This window comes from Typopeltis vanoorti, chromosome 7 (genome assembly GCF_054136105.1).
Source record: "Typopeltis vanoorti isolate ZY-2024b chromosome 7, IOZ_Tvanoo_1.0, whole genome shotgun sequence".
NCBI classification, from domain to species: domain Eukaryota; kingdom Metazoa; phylum Arthropoda; class Arachnida; order Uropygi; family Thelyphonidae; genus Typopeltis; species Typopeltis vanoorti.
In genome coordinates this window covers 102,428,305-102,445,699 of record NC_143555.1, presented here as the reverse complement: position 1 = coordinate 102,445,699, position 17,395 = coordinate 102,428,305, and the positions used below count along the sequence as shown (strand labels likewise).

The window sequence follows — 17,395 nt, the reverse complement described above, 5'->3', positions numbered from 1 at the left end:
GGACCTCTATGGTGGCACGAACATTGAATTCCAGGAGATATCAGAACAATGCAGTGCTTCCTACTTTGTGACATTTCTACAGAATTGACCATTGTCTCTTTCAGCAAGACACTGCACCGTGTTATGAGGCAGCTGCTGTAATTGCATGGTTTATGGATATGAATATCACCACACTTGACTAGCCCCCACAAAGCCCTGATCTCAACCCTGTTGAACATCTGTGGGATGAACTGGAGCATCAGGTGAGGTTAAGGGATGTTCCCCCCCCCCCCCCACCACCACCACCACACACAACAGTCCAGGACCTCATTAAATACCCATTGATAGCTATTGTATGCTTGTGGAAAGTATGCCCCGTAGGATTGCTGCAGACACTATGGTGGTTGACTTCTTTCCAAGCAATGTAGATTATACACTGAAGAGATTGTCATTAATTGCTATGGTTACCTTATTATCAGTCTCCAGCAGTGAGATAAATCTGAAAACTATATTTAAAAAATGAAAGGCAATTGTTTTGTCACATTGCCCCTTAGATATTTTAGATATTTTACAAAATGTGCATAGATTTCATTTGGGACTTTATTTTTAATACAGACTCTTAATGCCATTCATTCACTCTCCTAATTTTCCTCAAATCTCTCATGTCTGTGTTCAGTGTGGCTTAGAAATAAAATAGATCATGTCTGTTTTATTTCTAAACAACTTTTTGGTCTATATGTTAATCATTTTTTATATGTTTCCATTTTTTATAATTGCAATTGCATTCTGATATTATCATTAATTGCCACAGTTCTTGCCATAGTTACCTTATCAGTTACCAAAATGAGATAAATATAATCTGTAAAGGTACCTGTGGCATAACTACAAACAACAAATTACATGATAACCACAGTAATTAACTTGAACGAAAGTACAGTATTTTGTACTGAAAATAATAGTACATTATCAGTGTGTAGAAACAAGCAAATCAAAGAACAAGATACATACAACAATCAGTATACTAATTAAAAATGGTTGCTGTGAACTAGATATTAATATATTAACAAATAATATTAAAACTATTTTTGATGTTTACATAAAATGAGAATCTCCCAAACTTTTGGGGGGAGAGAGAGACAATCGTTCCGATTCAGGTTAAGCCAATGTAAAAAGTTTTCGCAACTTTCTTTGAAAAGGCATTCATATTTAAAACTGCTTCCATGAAGAAGACAAGCTTCATCCCACTGAATACTGTGTTTGGTGTTAATATTATGCTATGCCAGACCAGACTTTTGAGGTTTCATATATGCAATGTAATATTGATGATTCTTTTGTCCACAGAATGGCCTGTTTGTCCAAAATATGTCAAATTATATTCACAAGGAATCTGGTAAACACCAGATCCCTTGGCAACAACTGGCTGTTGCCAATTTTACTCTCTAGAACAGGATCACTGTTCTGTTACTTCATCTTATATTATTATTATTATTACTACATGGGCACCTCCATGGAGTTCGAAGACTCCACGGGAGACCAAATCTATCCACACAATCTATCGTATCTCTCCATAAACTAATTAACAGACATAGCACTTGCAATCCATTCCACTTAATTAATTTTAGAAAGATTACACTGGGTTTTTTTGGACCAATAAATTTAATGATAAATTATGCCAACAAGTTTCACCAACTGGGCTGTTTGGCTTCTTCAGGGCATACAAATGATAAAGACTACTCAAAGTCGCTAGTACATAGAACAAACGTATAAAATATAACAAAATTAAAAAGACGCTTAACATCATACACATGGAGCATGTGTTTCATTAGTTATTGTTGTGTGTACACTGTGTAGTTTGGCGAAATTAAATTCTGGCTAGCTTAGTGATCTTATTAGGGTTTTCCTTATGTCAGGCAGGATCATTCTTTGATTTCTGTTTAGGCTTCTTTCAGAACGGAGAACCACTGTGGCTTCTTTGAAATTGCGACACCGGAAATTTTCTTCTAGATGAGGCATGGAACTTTTGTCCCATTCAACAGTGTGGCTTGTGTTGAAGAAGTGGAGGGCTAATCCAGAACTATCTATTCTGTTGTTTTTAACATCCTCTATGTGTTCCTTTTTTTCTTATTTCAAGACTTCTTGATGTCTGACCTATGTAGTTTAGACCACAAGAGCAAGGGGGTGTTGTATACTCCATCATATTTGAAGAGGGCATTGCTGTCTTTTGGTGACTTAATATGTTTCAGATCGTCTTGATCGGAAAGTTACTCTAATTTCAAAAGGTTTGAAGAGTGTGACAATCTTTTTTGACATAATTTCCTGCATAAGGGATGGCAATTGAGGATTTATATTGAGTCTTGGCAGATTGTTGTTGTGTGAGGTTGCTATGAAGAATCTTTTTAATTAAATTTCTTGGATAGCCATTGTTTACCAGGGTCTGTGATGTATGAGTTAATTCGTCCTGGAGGTCTTTTTTTTTTCTGATATGATGCTGGTGGCTCTATTTTTGAGCATGTACATGATGCTAAGTTTTTGAGAAATGCGGTGAGTAGACAAGAAGTGAAGATAACATCCAGTATGGGTTGGTTTATGGTAGACTTTAAGGCTGATACGTCCATCTACTTGTTTTTTGATTAGGGTATCTAAAAATGGTAGTTGTCTATCCTTCTCAAGTTCCAAGGTGAATTTGTTTTTTGATGGAAGGAATTTATCTTTGTTAGAAAGTCAAAAAGTGCTGTTTTAGTGTTTCTCCAAATTATAAAAATGTCATCAACATACCTCCACCACACTTAATGGCTTAGGTCTACTTCATAAAGGCTGTCATTTTCTAGCTTCTCTATGAATAGATCTGCACACGGAGGAGATAGGGGACTTATTCGTAGATGGTGGCATTCCATTTAAAGAAGTTTGATTTGAGGCAATGACTGAAGAGGTTAGCAGTATCTTGAGGATACATATAAAATGTTGATAACTTTTTCTACCAGGATGTTGGTGAATAAAGATACCACATCCAGCTGGCAAGAATATCTGTTTCAAACTACAGAGTGTGCACACACAACAATAACTAATGAAACACATGCTCCATGTGTATGATCTTACACATCTTTTTAATTTTTGTTATATTTTATACATTTATTCTGTGTACTAGGGACTTTGAGTTGCCTTTACCATTTGTATGCTCTGAAGAAGCTAAACGGTCTAGTTGGTGAAACTTGTTGGCATAATTTATCATTAAATTTATTGGTCCAAAAAAACCCAGTGTAATCTTATTCTAAAATTAATTAAGTTAGTGGCCTGTGTAAAGTTAAAAAAATATACTCACAATTCATTCCACTTATTGACTGTGGCAAAACATTCCACTTATTCACAACTCTCTAAGCAAAATATCTAGTCCTCATACTGTTCGCCCACCGATTAGAGATCCTTCAACACTTCTGTGCATGTCAGAAAAAGGAGAATCCATTCCAATAATAGGGTAATCAGTCCGTATTGTGGGATGAGTTGTTTATTATTACAGGTCGTAAAATTAACTTCTCTTTTATGATTATTGTAGTTAATTGTTATACAAGCAACATAGTTAACTTGTATAACAGTTGGAAAATTTTACCTATAAAGCACGTGATTTCGCATGTTGGCAACCAATTCGTACGTCCTTCATTTCTTTCTCCCCTTCAGCATGAATCGACTATTCTTGGCAAGATGCCAAGCAGAGACCTACAAATGGTGGGCGAACTATACCTCTATTAACCACACCTTTATTCAACTTTCAGGGATGACACCTTGTTCTGGTACCTCTAGCCAAGTGCTGAAACATTTCCCCTGGATCTACCATCCCCTGTCATTTTGACAGGGAATGGGTTGCCACAGTCAATAAGTGGAATGGATTGTGAGTGCAAAATGACAGGAGATGATAGATAAAACCATTTAAGCAGCTTAAATGTTTCTATCATATCCCCTCTTTATCTGTTATCAACCAACTTCTGTAATCCACACATTTTCAATCTATCCTCATAGGTTCTATATTCAAATCTCTAGCTTCATCTATTTCCTGGAGTACAGTATCATCAATGTGGTACATGGCTTGTAATCTATTTATCTCACAATGCATTACTTTACATTTCTCGACATTAAACTGACACCCATTAATTTTTCCCATGCTGATAGCCTATTTAAATTGTCCTGCAAGCTCTCCACATTGCCTTGATTAACTATTACTGTACTTATTTTGCATCATCAGGATGATGATGATGCAAAATTAAGTAGAATAACTTTTAAATAGTAAAAAGTTAAGTAGAGTAAGCAAAATTAACTGAATATTTCCTTTCAGGTTATTACCTATATCATTTATGTTCAAATTAAACAGCAATGGTCCAGGACTGAACCTTGCGGCATATCACTAGTCACCCGTTTTCTCCTCGATTCTGTCCCTCCATATACCACTTTTTGATATCTGTCCAGCAGCCATCCTCTTATCCGCTTAACCAGTGTTATATCCATTGTCATTTGTTCTAATTTGTGTTACAGAGGTCCATGTGGTATTCTGGCAAATGCCTTTGCAAAACTATGAAATATTCTTGATATTTTATAACAATGTTACGACTGATTGGAAAGGGAATTGATACTTGATAGGATACCACATGAAAGGCTGTTGCATAAACTGAAGAATATGGGATTGGAATATAAACACTTGACTTGGATCAGGGGATGGTTGACAGACAGATATCAAAAAGTGGTATACTGTGGGTGTGAATCTGCCAGATTTAAGGTGACCAGTGGTGTACCTCAGGGTTCAGTCCTAGGGCCATTATCGTTCAATCTATACATTAATAACATTATGTAGGGTCCAACATCAAATGTGCAATTGCTTGCCAATGATGCAAAAATAGACAGGGCAATTAGGAGTACAGTGCTGAATATCACTGTACTCCTAATTGCTGAATAAAGTGCTGAATATCAGTAGCATAGGGATGATACTGATATTCAGCACTTACAAAAGGATTTGAATAGGCTGGAAATTTGAGAAAACAAAAAATAGCTGTCAGTTTAATGTGAGTAATTGTAAAGTTATGCACTTTGGTGTGATTAGATTTCCAGCGGCATATTATATTAGCGGGGTTATGCTGCAAGAAACTGAGTAGGCAAGGGATCTTGACATATTGGTGGATAGGAATTTGAAGTTCAAAGGTCACATAGCAAAAGTTGCAAATACAACTCAGAAGATAATTGCGATGTTGAAGCAAACCTTGACATGTAAGTCATTTTGCCTCTTTATAAGGCTTTGATAAGATCACACCTGGATTATTATGTGCAGATTTGGTCTCCCAGATTCCAAGGGGATAAAGAAACTGTGGAAAGGATGCAGAGAAGAGTTATAAAGATTATATGTGGATTATGGGATTTAGATTATGTGGATAGATTGTAAGTATGTGGGTTATCACTCTGGTTAACAGGAGGAAAAGGGTGATATGATAGAAGTCTATAAACTTTTGAATGGGTATTATAGGATAGCGTCCAATGCAATTTTTTCTTATATGGAAAGTGTAAAGAAAACATGGGGGGGTATCCATGGAAGTTGAGCTTGTTCACAGTCAAGAAAGGGGGTGAGAGCTAGGTTTTTCTCTCACAGAGCAATGAGTGAATGGAATAGTTTGCCTTTAGGGATAATGAGTGCATCTAGTGAATGAATTTAAGGGAAGGTATGACAGCTGGTTTGGGTGATTTATAGTCTCCCTCGATGAGTCACTCCCTAGAGGTCTTAGATAATAATACTAATAAAAATCCAGCAAAATCGTCGTGTTGCCATTTCCTTTATCCAGCTCAGCTGTTACTCTATTATAAAAAGTTAGTAAATTACTAAGGCATGACTGACCCTTCACAAAGCCATGTTGACCCTCATATGGTATCATATTTTTATCTACCCATTCTTGAATTCTCTTTTTTACCAATTTTTCTAGTACTTTTACCACTCTGCTTGAGATACTGATTGGTCTGTAATTTGCTACAGCAGTCTTAGAACCTCCCTTATGGAAGGGAATTATTTTGCCCTCTTTCCATTCCCTTGGAACTCTACCAGAGCTGAGACTTAAATTAAAGAGCCTAGTTAAAGGCAATGTCTTTAACTAGGCTCTTTAATTCTTCCCTTGCACATTCTTGCATGACCCTTAACTATATTCCATGCACTACTAACATCCTTACCCTGCAGTGTTTTATGCCATGATACAGATTTAAGCTTCCTCCTAAGCATGTCATAATCACCTGCCTTGTAGTTGTCGCGACGTTCTATTTTCATATTATGTTCTAAATCCGCCATCTTGGTTCAAGTCACTCTTATCAATATAACACTTAATCGCAAATTGATCACCGATCCAAAAAATAGAGAAATTTATAATTATACTGCGCCACCCTATTTTTGGATTAGTCTATATAAATAGTAAGATCAATCTTTAATTAGCTAGCAGTCTTCTCATTTACTCTGGCCGAATTAACTATTATTCTATTTGGGGCACCCGCTAGATTCGAATTTTTTATGAACGGTGCAATAATAAGGAATTCAGGCAAACACAATATTTAGATCAACAAAATAAAACATTTAATATATGATATATAACAAGTACAATAATTCTACTTTTAAATGAAACAATACAATAAACTCAATACAACTCGCTAAGTCTCTCATTCCAGTTCGATGTTCTAAATTCTCAAAAACAATTTGCAACTTCAAAAACACATATTTTCTTAACTCAGATTAAAATAACAAACTTCACAATCAGTCAGTCTCTACAAATCTGTCAGTTCAATGCTTAAGTTCACAGCAGGCACTAATCTAGGTAGACAATATTCCAAGCAAGCTTATTCCGGACTCTGAGCATCAGAGATCTATTACAGTTAATGCTAGAATAGACAAACATATACAACTACTCTTACCAGATAAAATCTTCAATACATCAAGTTATTGCGAGTACACTTATGAATTAACTTATTTACATTAGCGGAACACACATAATAAAATTCTTCTACGCTTTAACTGAACTTTTGTTAACTGCGCTTCACTATTCTAAAAAAAACACATCAATAAGGCACTGATATCTTTCCTTGTTTACTTTTCTGAAACTAGATAAATTCATTATATTCTTCTCAGGGCAACACAGAATTAAGACGTAATCCTAGACTAACTGGAACTAATCAGAATTTTTCATTGAATGTCCAGTTCTTTATTTATCCGATTACGACATCAATTTTCCTCTATAACCACAGCTTATTTCACTTGCAGCTAAGTATATGATTCACTATGTTTTGGCTCACTTCTCAACACTATTCTCATGAATTTCTGCCCTAGAGAACTTATAATTTTCTTTCACTTCCTTGCTTATATCCTACTTTCCTTCAGGCTCCGCAAAACTCACTCTCCCCTCTCTCTTACTAATAAAACTTCAATCATCTCCTTTTTACTCCCCCCCCCGTTCGAATGCCACGTTCTCTTCGACCCCGTGGTTGTTTACTCATGCGTCTCCATGACAACAAACTAAACGCGAACATTTCGCTAATGTAATACAACGCTCTACTACTACATGAATGATTACATAACGTTAAATAATTTCACAAATAAGAATAAACAGAATATTTGAACTACTTAGTCAACATTTTCATTACATATGAAATTAATTATAAATAACACTTTACGTTACATCATATATATTTAGTTACCATAAATTTTACACATATTATTATTTAATATATTAACAGTAGGTTAAGAATAGAATAAATAATTAATTAGTAATTCTTAAATAAGGAATAGTAATTACTTTTTATATAAAACATGATTAATACATAATAAGCAATGTTAAATATGAATGAAAAAAAATAAATTACACAACATAGTTTCACTCACAATTTAACATAGGCTCACCCTTTCTTTGAAAAATTTTTTTATAAGAAAAAAATTTTTTTTTTTTTTTTACTAGGTTCCTTCACGAAAAAACTGGATTCCATATTTCCTCTTCGATTCCTCAAGTAGTACCTACTTTGAATGAAACCTGGTTCCTTATCATGTCTAGTGCATTTATTCTCTTTCACATTCTCATTAAATCTGTCATCACCATTATCAATTTCAGAGTGTCTTCTATGTCTGTAGTATGGGATTTTCTCTTCTGAATTAAATTCACGTTTTCCATTACCAGAATTAAGTTTTAACTGTCTCTCTTCTTGGTGGTGTGTTCCATTATATAGATTGGTCATTTTACCAAAATTGACTTCAACCGTTATCTTACTATCAGTGGTAGCTTCTGATTTAGGCTTTGTCACTGCTACTTTTTGTTCATCAGTGACAAGTGGAGTATCAGACAGAGTGTGTACATGAGAGTTATCACCACTATCTCTATTAGATGATTGATTCACAGCTGACTTTTCTTTAATAGATGGTCCAAATTCAAATGGCAATCTAAACTGTTTTGTTTGATGCTTAGTCTTATCACTACTAAGAATTTCATTTCTCCTGGTATATCTCCTTTTGTTCATCAAGGATATTTCTTTCTTAGAAAAGTCACAAGAGAATTGATATTTTGCTAAGAAATTTGTTCCTAGAATAATGTGAGAACTTAGATTGGAAGTAGTGGGGACAACAAGTAAGTCTTGCCACACGTACAGTCCAAATTCTGGTAGGTATATCCTTGCTCGAAGTTTCTCATATGCCACAGAGTTTGAGTCTGAGAGAGAGGTAATCTTTACAGGTTGTCTCAGCTTGGCAGTGCTCTTCCACAGTTTGTTCTTTAAAGTCAGGAAATAATCCTTTCTAATGGTAGAGGCATTGCATCCTGTATCTAATAAGATGTTACACTCAGAGCCCAGGATATCTCCTTTAATTCTCATCATTCTTTCATTAGAGGCCTGATAATTCTGAATTCTGTTATTTCTCCTGTGGGTCACATATCCAAATTTTGAGTTCCATCTGTTGTTATAGTAGTTTTCTTTATTATGGTAGCAATTCCTGGCATAATGTCCAACTTTGTTGCAATTATAACATTTAACAGGATTTCCTTGCTTTGTCTCTGTCTTAGACTGAGGAACAACAGACATTTGTTGTCTAACATCATTTAATCCTTGGATTACCTTATCTAGACTAGTTAAAATAGGTTGATTTTGTTTTTTAACTTCATGTTTGATCATCTCATTAATCTCATTTGTAGTGGGATTTTGATTTCCTTGAGATCTTAAGGTAATAGTCGACAATTGTTTTACAACTTCATCAAGACTATCCATGATTGGCTGATTTAATTTTTTTACTTCTTGGTGAATCAAGGTTTTTACTTCTGTCATCAGTTTCTTGTCAAATTCCTCTTTACTTTCAGTCATGTAGTTAACACTACTTATATTTTCTCCAATATGCTTTACTTTTCCTTTTTCAACTTTACTTCTCTTTTCTATTTCTGATTGGTTGAAGGAAGTGTCAGTCTTATTCACAACATTCACAAGATTTACATTGGTTGAGGGATAAAGGTCTCCTAATATTTGTTCTCTTTCCTTGACAGTTTTGACACACTCTTCTAAGGTGGAAATTTTCTTCTTATAGGCTGTTTCTCGCAATTCTTGCCTAAGACCTTGTCTAAATTGTTGGAATACTGCCCAATCCAAGTGAGGTTTATCTTCACAAGTAACATTCAAACTGTTGGCCAATGTTAATAAACGATTGTGAAATTCAGTAACAGTCTCTTTATCCTTTTGAATAATTTTCTGTAATTTCCATAAATTAGGACCTACACTTCTAAGTTTACAAAATTGGGACAATAAGGTTTCCTTAAATTTAGAATACTCAAACGTTTCCCGAAGTATTGGAGAAGAATATAAAAATGTTTTTGCTTTACCTATTAATTTACTTCTAATCAAAACTAGCAATTGAAAATCAGTCCAACTAGCTATCTCTCTAAGTTTTTCAACATAGGTAAAGAAAAATAGAACATCATCTGATTCTTCACCTGAAAATTGGGGAAAAACCTGTTGCGGGTTTACCGTACGAAAAAATTCACTATCATTCATTTCAGAGCTTGATGTAACAGCCATAGTGATTAATAAATTACTAATTCAATTAATATAATCTTTCTACTTTAAAATAAACTTTTATCTTTGCCTGACTCCAGATTATAACCAGTTCACTGTGATTTATTTATCTCAATTTTTTTTTAAAATTTTCACGGAGCATTTCTATGATTGTTATCACTAAAACTAAACTCAATTTCTTAACTTATAGTTGTTAAATTCAATTCCTATCGATTAAATCACATCCTGCCGACTGCGCCATTTGTCGCGACGTTCTATTTTCATATTATGTTCTAAATCCGCCATCTTGGTTCAAGTCACTCTTATCAATATAACACTTAATCGCAAATTGATCACCGATCCAAAAAATAGAGAAATTTATAATTATACTGCGCCACCCTATTTTTGGATTAGTCTATATAAATAGTAAGATCAATCTTTAATTAGCTAGCAGTCTTCTCATTTACTCTGGCCGAATTAACTATTATTCTATTTGGGGCACCCGCTAGATTCGAATTTTTTATGAACGGTGCAATAATAAGGAATTCAGGCAAACACAATATTTAGATCAACAAAATAAAACATTTAATATATGATATATAACAAGTACAATAATTCTACTTTTAAATGAAACAATACAATAAACTCAATACAACTCGCTAAGTCTCTCATTCCAGTTCGATGTTCTAAATTCTCAAAAACAATTTGCAACTTCAAAAACACATATTTTCTTAACTCAGATTAAAATAACAAACTTCACAATCAGTCAGTCTCTACAAATCTGTCAGTTCAATGCTTAAGTTCACAGCAGGCACTAATCTAGGTAGACAATATTCCAAGCAAGCTTATTCCGGACTCTGAGCATCAGAGATCTATTACAGTTAATGCTAGAATAGACAAACATATACAACTACTCTTACCAGATAAAATCTTCAATACATCAAGTTATTGCGAGTACACTTATGAATTAACTTATTTACATTAGCGGAACACACATAATAAAATTCTTCTACGCTTTAACTGAACTTTTGTTAACTGCGCTTCACTATTCTAAAAAAAACACATCAATAAGGCACTGATATCTTTCCTTGTTTACTTTTCTGAAACTAGATAAATTCATTATATTCTTCTCAGGGCAACACAGAATTAAGACGTAATCCTAGACTAACTGGAACTAATCAGAATTTTTCATTGAATGTCCAGTTCTTTATTTATCCGATTACGACATCAATTTTCCTCTATAACCACAGCTTATTTCACTTGCAGCTAAGTATATGATTCACTATGTTTTGGCTCACTTCTCAACACTATTCTCATGAATTTCTGCCCTAGAGAACTTATAATTTTCTTTCACTTCCTTGCTTATATCCTACTTTCCTTCAGGCTCCGCAAAACTCACTCTCCCCTCTCTCTTACTAATAAAACTTCAATCATCTCCTTTTTACTCCCCCCCCCCCCCCGTTCGAATGCCACGTTCTCTTCGACCCCGTGGTTGTTTACTCATGCGTCTCCATGACAACAAACTAAACGCGAACATTTCGCTAATGTAATACAACGCTCTACTACTACATGAATGATTACATAACGTTAAATAATTTCACAAATAAGAATAAACAGAATATTTGAACTACTTAGTCAACATTTTCATTACATATGAAATTAATTATAAATAACACTTTACGTTACATCATATATATTTAGTTACCATAAATTTTACACATATTATTATTTAATATATTAACAGTAGGTTAAGAATAGAATAAATAATTAATTAGTAATTCTTAAATAAGGAATAGTAATTACTTTTTATATAAAACATGATTAATACATAATAAGCAATGTTAAATATGAATGAAAAAAAATAAATTACACAACATAGTTTCACTCACAATTTAACATAGTTCCACAAATACCACTTCTTGATAGAATATTCCTCATGTTTTACAATCTCCCAACTGAAGATTGCATGGTCACTTTCACCAATTGTAGGTAATGTTGTCACCTTGGTTATGGATAGCTCTTCTGATTTTCTGACGAGGTCCAATACTCTCCCATCCCAAGTCCCCTCCATCACATGCTGCCTTAAGTAATTAACTCTCAGCATGTGTATAAATTCTGTTTCTTTCCTACCATGTAATCTTTCTTCCTTCCTCCCAGTCTATATCTCCATAGTTGAAGTCCCCCATAATAATTACTCGACCTGTACTCATTGTACTAATGTGGCAATGCATGTCTTCCAGATCATCTGTGGAACTTCCTGGCCTATTGCAACAACCAACTACATATTTTATCTTACTGGCTTTAATTTCACACCAAATTTCTTCAAATGAACAACCACACTCTCTGTCTTGTATTCTTTTTGGTTGCAGTTCATCTGCTATCATCAGCGGTACCTCCCATCCTATCTTCTCTGAAAATACTAAATCTTTCACATTCAATCCCTGTAACTACACCATCTTCTGTTAGCCAAATCTCACTAATGCCTATAACTTTTGCCAAGGTTGCACTAACCAATGCCAAATCTACTCCCTCTTATTCCTGATACTTCTGGCATTAATATATAGAAACCTTTATTCCTCCACCCACCTTTACTTTCTAAATTGACTACCCTATTCAATACTTTTGCTTGAGAGACTAGATTTTTCATTTGGTGATTCTCACACTCGCTTCCTGGATATTATTATTATTTTATTTTATTATTATTATTATTTCACACCTCCAGTGAGTTCAAAGACTCATTGAGAGACACCTACTCTACAATTCTGTCTCCACCACTCAATCCACCAACTGACCTCAACTGCACCAACACCATCTTCCACCACCACTACTAGTATTTCCACAGACTTTCACAAACATCCATGCCTGTGGCAGGATTCAAACTTGCAGCCATTTAGCTGGAAAGCGGATACACTGACCACTCGGTCAGCCAGGCTGGCACACAAACTCACTTGCTTCCACCCTAATTGCTTAAGTTTCCCTGAATTTGCAATTCAGCATGCTCGATGAAAAAAGCTCTCTCCAGACACATCAAAACCATTTAGATGCAGTCCGTCAGCATTGTATAAATCCTTCTTTCTTTCCATCAAACAGAGACCACAGATCTACAAATTCTGTATCATTCCTTTTGTACAATATGTATAGACTCATTGCCCTCTTCCTCAGTTTGCCTCTATCATAGCGTGGTAGGAGACTTGCAATCTTTCACCTTCTCGCTCTTCAGTTTTTGCCTCTTCTAACAACTTCTTTACATCCTCCCTCATAGAATACTTCTCGCCTCTCATATCATTTGTACCAACTAAGACGATCGTTTTCTTTGACTTAGGTGTTCTTTTTGCATCCAGATGGCATGCCCAATATCATGAATTTTTGAACCTGGGAAACATGATTTTGTCATACTTTTGTTAAGTACTCTCCTGATCATTGTCTCCACACATAATTTTCTCCTTAACTTGTTTTTCTTTGTTCAGTTAGTGTTTATTATTCCTTCAGATTACCTGCTTCTGCAATTTTCCAATTTCAACATTAATAACATCATTTTCCATCTTATCATTGATATTTGTTGCGTTCTTGTCACTTAACAGACACTCTCTTTTGAAACACTTTATACATTCTCTCTCTCCAGTTTCAGTTTCCTTCCACATATTCTTTAATTTTCTCTATGAATACATTTCACACACACACTGCACTGAATAATATCTCACAAATTCAAATCGCCGGACAACGTGGTCTTTGTCGTCATTGTTCTTCGTGTTGGTGCTATGCCGACCATATCACAATAAAATATTTGTTGAAAGTTTTTTCCCACTTGGTTAGACTATAATAAATTTAGTTTAATCCTTTATCCAAGTGTAAGCAAACAAAGTTTGTGCCTGAAGTATCTTCAGGACTGAGGCAACTTGTGGTAAAGGTGGACCAAGCTCTCATCACTACTTGTCTTAATATCTCCCATAATGCAAAGCACATCTCCTTGTGACATGTATAATGCTATGCATTAAGGGAATGCTATTCATTATACATGCAGACATGTATAATACTATGGATTAAGGGAAGGGCCTGGGCAGTTTCCTTCCACATATTCTTTAATTTTCTCTATGAATACATTTCACACACACACTGCACTGAATAATATCGCACAAATTCAAATCGCCGGACAACGTGGTCTTTGTCGTCATTGTTCTTCGTGTTGGTGCTATGCCGACCATATCACAATAAAATATTTGTTGAAAGTTTTTTCCCACTTGGTTAGACTATAATAAATTTAGTTTAATCCTTTATCCAAGTGTAAGCAAACAAAGTTTGTGCCTGAAGTATCTTCAGGACTGAGGCAACTTGTGGTAAAGGTGGACCAAGCTCTCATCACTACTTGTCTTAATATCTCCCATAATGCAAAGCACATCTCCTTGTGACATGTATAATGCTATGCATTAAGGGAATGCTATTCATTATACATGCAGATATGTATAATACTATGCATTAAGGGAAGGGCATGGGTAGTGGCCCTCAATAAAGGTCGAAACCGGTCTGGGTAGTGGCCCTTCTCTTAATGCATAGCATTATACATGTCCGCAAGGAGATGTGCTTTGCATTATGGGAGATACTAAGATAAGTAGTGATGAGAGCTTGGTCCACCTTTACCACGAGTTGCCTCAGTCCTGAAGATACTTCAGGCACAAACTTTGTTTGCTTACACTTGGATAAAAGATTAAACTCAATTTATTATAATAAAATATTATAAGATACTAAATACTATAATACTTTAATTTTCTGAGGGAAAAAAACAATAAAACAGATAAAAATCACTTATATGAGTGCTAAATTACATGACCACTTGCAATATAACCTTGAACAAGTCACCAATATGAGGTCCCTTCTTGGGCACACTGTAGTTTAACTAGGGAACTGGTATTGTCTCTTCTTTTGACGATACAACATAAACAGTTCCATAGACCAACTACTAGATTGTAATGCATCAGAAGTCTTATTATCCTTTCCTTTAGTGTTACACGGTGATCAGCATTCATTTCAGACAAATTATGGGGACTACAACCTTGTTAGAATTAATTACTTTATTTCCTGACATTTGACTTTCATATTAAGGTCATCATCTGGAGTTTAAAATATTTTACATCAGAAAATTAGATATATATGTTACGGTTAAAGTGATAAATCCGGTTATTATTAATAATTACTGGTTAAAGTGAATAATTCCTAGAGTATTCTGGTAAATGTAATAAAAACATGTTTATAGGTTTTATATATAGGTTTTCATTCTTAATAGATTAATAGAAATTATAACAGGTTAGGTTAGTTTATAATGAAAAAAGTAAGGAAAGTACTTCTTTTGCACTTAATGAAATCAGAAATCATTATAAACTAACCTAACCTAACCTAAACTAAACTAACCTGGATGTCGCATGTCGAACCAGAGTATAGTCATAGTTTGTCATGGGCAGATTAATGGGGATGAAAGATAAACATTGTTGTGGGCCGAGCTTAATGATTGTGGGCAGATGAATGGGGATAATAGATAAACATTGTTGCACTACCTCTTTCCTCATCAATGGAGAAAAACACTGATCAGTTCCTCTCTGATTTATCTATTATCCCCATTCATCTGCCCACAACTACTTTTATTTGTTATCCCCATTTATCTGCCCACAATCATTAAGCTCGGCCCACAACAACGTTTATCTTTCATCCCCATTAATCTGCCCATGACAAACTACGACTACACTCTGGTTCGACATGCGACATCCAGGTTAGTTTAGGTTGGGTTAGGTTAGTTTATAATGATTTCTGATTTCATTGAGTGCAAAAGAAGTACTTTCCTTACTTTTTTCATTATAAACTAACCTAACCTAAGCTGTTATAACTTTATTGAGAATGAAAACCTATATACAAAACCTATAAACATGTTTTTATTACATTTACCAGACTCCTCTAGGAATTATTCACTTTAACCGGTAATTATTAATAATAACTGGATTTATCACTTTAACCGTAACACATATACAGAGACAAGCTATATTACATTTCAAACAGTATGCCTAAGAGACAATGATTTCATCAACCTTTATTCTACTGGCCTGACCTCTAGTGGGGAAAAAAAAGATTCACAAGCAGACCATATGACTCCGGCCGATAGTTGAATGTATAGGCAGCCCCAATTATCATTTAGCCAAGAAACTAGCGTCAACACTCAAGGAGTTGTTGGATTATTCCCCCCACCCTCCTATATTAAAAGCACACAGCACTTTGTAAACAAAATTAATGACATTGCACTGGTAAAAAAGTATTTATTAGTCAGTTTTGATGTCTCTGCCATTTTCACAAATGTCCTAATCAACGACACAATTCTTCTTTTACAGGACAAATTCCCATCTGATATCATAGTGCTCTTTGCATATGTACTACTGGCTATTTTGTGTGGCAAAACACTTTCTGCCCACAAAAAGAAGGCACAGCTATGGGCTCACCATTATCCCCCCCTTCTCTCAATTTCTAACTTTTATTTAGAAGCTTTTGAGCAATGTGCTCTGATTCCTTTACTTTAAAACCCAAAGTCTGGCTTAGATACATTGACGATGTTTTTGCTATCTGGTCTCATGGCTGCTAGACATTAGAAACTTTCCTCAGCTACCTAAACAAACAACACAAACACATAAAATTCACAGTTGAGAATGAAATTCAGAACACACTTCTTTTTCTAGATACACTTGTCACACTTCTTACTCCTGACAGCCTTTCTTTCGCTGTTTACCAGAAACCTACACATACTGGTCAATATATATATATATATATATTTATTTACACACACACACATAAATTCTTACCACTACTTAACACAAAAAGTAGGTCAAAAACAGGACTTTGAAGATTTTTTCTCCAGTTAACAAACACTTAAAGATAAATTAACAGTTATCAGCAAAACCTTCCTGAAAAATGGCTACAACCAAAATGCTATCAACAAAATTCTTCACAAGATCCCACATAAAAACAAAAATAAACTAGATTACAATAAAACTGTAACCATTCCATTCATTAAATAGATATCAGATAAAATAAACAGAATACTACTGAAATACACCCTTAATGCTGCCTTTAAACTCCTGCAAAATTAAAGAACTTAATTACTAAAATAAAGCCAAAAAGTTTCAGTCCAGCAATGCAAAATTATTTAAACAAAGTGGATATTAGATCCAGTATTATTTCAAAGCCAAATGTATAAACTGGGAAAATTTCACAAGACTGGTTGGTTCTCTTCAGAGACCAGACAGAAACCTTAAGAGAACAAAAACTCTAGTTGTACTAAGGAACTTGAAATGTCAGAGAAGTGTATTTTTTATAAGCAAACTCTTGGTTGGCGCATAAAAGTAATTACTAAAATAAA

The 17,395-nt window shown here is 34.6% G+C and overlaps 1 protein-coding gene across 1 annotated transcript in view; it reads left to right on the top strand.

Moving 5' to 3' along the window:
* Window positions 1-17,395, top strand: part of sip1 (septin interacting protein 1) — a 292,796-nt gene that overhangs the window by 185,659 nt on the left and 89,742 nt on the right. The window lies entirely within an intron of this gene.